This window comes from Rhinoraja longicauda, chromosome 44 (genome assembly GCF_053455715.1).
Source record: "Rhinoraja longicauda isolate Sanriku21f chromosome 44, sRhiLon1.1, whole genome shotgun sequence".
NCBI lineage: Eukaryota > Metazoa > Chordata > Chondrichthyes > Rajiformes > Arhynchobatidae > Rhinoraja > Rhinoraja longicauda.
The window spans coordinates 4,028,111-4,031,878 of NC_135996.1; the positions used below are offsets into that span (position 1 = coordinate 4,028,111).

The 3,768-nt window shown below is 69.0% G+C and overlaps 1 protein-coding gene across 1 annotated transcript in view; it reads left to right on the forward strand.

Moving 5' to 3' along the window:
- The window catches only part of LOC144612287 (AN1-type zinc finger protein 5-like), a 58,275-nt gene that overhangs the window by 53,702 nt on the left and 805 nt on the right, over positions 1-3,768 (forward strand). The gene's annotated exons all lie outside the window — the stretch shown is intronic.

Here is a 3,768-nt window from a genome sequence, read left to right on the forward strand (position 1 = left end):
TAGGTCCCTCCAACGGGAAGGTCTTTGGAGTGTGGGAGGGAGCCGGAGCGCCCGGAGAAAACCCACGCGGGACACGGGGAGAGAACGTGCAAACTCCGTACAGACAGCGCCCGAGGTCAGGATCGAACCCGGGTCTCTGGAGCCGTGAGGCAGTGGCTCCAACAAGGTCCACCCTCTCCCTCTCTGTCTCTCTCCCTCTCTGTCTCTCTCTCCCTCCCTCTCTCTCTCTCTGTCTCTCTCCCCCTCTCTCTGTCTCTCTCCCCCTCTCTCTGTCTCTCCCCCTCTCTCTGTCTCTCCCCCTCTCTCTGTCTCTCCCCCCCTCTCTGTCTCTCTCCCTCTCTGTCTCTCTGTCTCTCTCTCTGTCTCTCTCCTCCTCCCTCTCTCTCTCTCCCTCTCTGTCTCTCCCCCCCTCTCTGTCTCTCCCCCCCTCTCTGTCTCTCTCCTCCTCTCTCTCTCTCTCCCTCTCTGTCTCTCTGTCTCTCTCTCTCTGTCTCTCTCCTCCTCCCTCTCTCTCTCTCCCTCTCTGTCTCTCTGTGTCTGTCTCTCTCTCTGTCTCTCCCCCTCTCTGTCTCTCTCTCTGTCTCTCTCCTCCTCTCTCTCTCTCTCCCTCTCTGTCTCTCTCTCTGTCTCTCCCCCTCCCACTGTCTCTCCCTCTCTGTCTCTCCCCCTCTCTCTGTCTCTCCCCCTCTCTCTGTCTCTCCCCCTCTCTCTGTCTCTCCCCCTCTCTCTGTCTCTCCCCCTCTCTCTGTCTCTCCCCCTCTCTCTGCCCCCCCTCTCTCTGCCCCCCTCTCTCTGCCCCCCTCTCTCTGCCCCCCCTCTCTCTGCCCCCCCTCTCTCTGCCCCCCTCTCTCTGCCCCCCCTCTCTCTGTCTCTGCCCCCTCTCTCTGCCCCCCCTCTCTCTGCCCCCCTCTCTCTGTCTCTGACCCCCCCCTCTCTCCCCCCCTCTCTCTGCCCCCCCCTCTCTCTGCCCCCCCCCTCTCTCTGCCCCCCCCTCTCTCTGCCCCCTCTCTCCCCCCCTCCCTCTGCCCCCCCTCTCTCTGCCCCCCTCTCTCTGCCCCCCCTCTCTCTGCCCCCCCTCTCTCTGCCCCCCCTCTCTCTGCCCCCCCTCTCTCTGCCCCCCCTCTCTCTGCCCCCCCTCTCTCTGCCCCCCCTCTCTCTGCCCCCCCTCTCCCCCCCTCTCTCTGCCCCCTCTCTCTGCCCCCTCTCTCTGCCCCCCCTCCCTCCCCCCCTCTGCCCCCCCTCTCTCTGCCCCCCCCCTCTCTCCCCCTCTCTCTGCCCCCTCCCTCCCCCTCTCTGCCCCCCCCTCTCTGCCCCCCCCTCTCTGCCCCCCCCTCTCTGCCCCCCCCTCTCTCTGCCCCCCCCTCTCTCTGCCCCCCCCTCTCTCTGCCCCCCCCCTCTCTGCCCCTCCGTCTCTGTCTCACCCTCTGTGTGCCCCCCCTCTCTCTGCACCCCACCCCCCTCTCTCTGCCCCCCCCTCCCTCCCCCTCTCTGCCCTTCCGTCTCTGTCTTTCACCCTCTGTGTGTCTCCCCCCCTCTCTCTGCCCCCCTCTCTCTGCCCCCTCTCCCCCCCCCTCTCTGCCCCCCCCCCCTCCCCCTCTCTGCCCTTCCGTCTCTGTCTTTCACCCTCTGTGTGTCCCCCCCTCTCTCTGCCCCCCTCTCTCTCTGCCCCCCTCTCTCTCTGCCCCCCTCTCTCTCTGCCCCCCTCTCTCTCTGCCCCCCCCTCTCTCTGCCCCCCCTCTCTGCCCCCCCCTCCCACTCTGCCCCTCCGTCTCTGTCTTTCACCCTCTGTGTGTCTCCCCCTCTCTCTGTCTCTCCCCCTCTCTCTGTCTCTCCCCCTCTCTCTGTCTCTCCCCCTCTCTCTGTCTCTCCCCCTCTCTCTGCCCCCCCTCTCTCTGCCCCCCTCTCTCTGCCCCCCCTCTCTCTGCCCCCCCTCTCTCTGCCCCCCTCTCTCTGCCCCCCCTCTCTCTGTCTCTCCCCCCTCTCTCTGCCCCCTCTCTCTGCCCCCCTCTCTCTGCCCCCCCTCTCTCTGTCTCTGACCCCCCCTCTCTCCCCCCCTCTCTCTGCCCCCCCCCTCTCTCTGCCCCCCCCTCTCTCTGCCCCCCCTCTCTCTGCCCCCTCTCTCCCCCCCCTCCCTCTGCCCCCCCTCTCTCTGCCCCCCCTCTCTCTGCCCCCCCTCTCTCTGCCCCCCCTCTCTCTGCCCCCCCTCTCTCTGCCCCCCCTCTCTCTGCTCCCCCTCTCTCCCCCCTCTCTCTGCCCCCCCTCTCTCTGCCCCCTCTCTCTGCCCCCCCTCCCTCCCCCCCTCTGCCCCCCCTCTCTCTGCCCCCCCTCTCTCTGCCCCCCTCCCTCCCCCTCTCTGCCCCCCCCCCTCTCTGCCCCCCCCCTCTCTCCCCCTCTCTCTGCCCCCCTCCCTCCCCCTCTCTGCCCCCCCCTCTCTCTGCCCCCCCCCTCTCTCTGCCCCCCCCTCTCTCTGCCCCCCCCCTCTCTGCCCCTCCGTCTCTGTCTTTCACCCTCTGTGTGCCCCCCCCTCTCTCTGCACCCCCCTCTCTCTGCCCCCCCCTCCCTCCCCCTCTCTGCCCTTCCGTCTCTGTCTTTCACCCTCTGTGTGTCTCCCCCCCTCTCTCTGCCCCCCTCTCTCTGCCCCCTCTCCCCCCCCCTCTCTGCCCCCCCCTCCCTCCCCCTCTCTGCCCTTCCGTCTCTGTCTTTCACCCTCTGTGTGTCCCCCCCTCTCTCTGCCCCCCCTCTCTCTCCGCCCCCTCTCTCTCTGCCCCCCTCTCTCTCTGCCCCCCTCTCTCTCTGCCCCCCTCTCTCTCTGCCCCCCCCTCTCTGCCCCCCCCTCTCTCTGCCCCCCCCCCTCTCTGCCCCCCCCCTCCCGCCCCCTCTCTGCCCCTTCCGTCTCTGTCTTTCACCCTCTGTGTGTCTCCCCGTCTCCCCCCTCCCTCCCCCTCTCTGCCCCCCCCTCTCTGCCCCCCCTCCCTCCCCCTCTCTGCCCCCCCCCTCTCTGCCCCCCCTCCCTCCCCCTCTCTGCCCCTTCCGTCTCTGTCTTTCACCCTCTGTGTGTCTCCCCCTCTCCCCCCCTCTCCCCTCTCTCTGCCCCCTCTCCCCCCCCCTCTCTGCCCCCCCCTCCCTCCCCCTCTCTGCCCTTCCGTCTCTGTCTTTCACCCTCTGTGTGTCCCCCCCTCTCTCTGCCCCCCCTCTCTCTCCGCCCCCCTCTCTCTCTGCCCCCCTCTCTCTCTGCCCCCCTCTCTCTCTGCCCCCCTCTCTCTCTGCCCCCCTCTCTCTCTGCCCCCCCCTCTCTGCCCCCCCTCTCTCTGCCCCCCCCCCTCTCTGCCCCCCCCTCCCGCCCCCTCTCTGCCCTTCCGTCTCTGTCTTTCACCCTCTGTGTGTCTCCCCCCCCTCTCCCTCTCTCTGCCCCCCCCTCCCGCCCCCTCTCTGCCCCTTCCGTCTCTGTCTTTCACCCTCTGTGTGTCTCCCCGTCTCCCCCCTCCCTCCCCCTCTCTGCCCCCCCCTCTCTGCCCCCCCTCCCTCCCCCTCTCTGCCCCCCCCCTCTCTGCCCCCCCCTCCCTCCCCCTCTCTGCCCCTTCCGTCTCTGTCTTTCACCCTCTGTGTGTCTCCCCCTCTCTGCCCCCCCCCTCTCTGCCCCCCCTCCCGCCCCCTCTCTGCCCCTTCCGTCTCTGTCTTTCACCCTCTGTGTGTCTCCCCCTCTCCCCCCCCCCCCCCCTCTCTGCCCCCCCCTCCCTCCCCCTCTCTGCCCCTTCCGTCTCTGTCTTT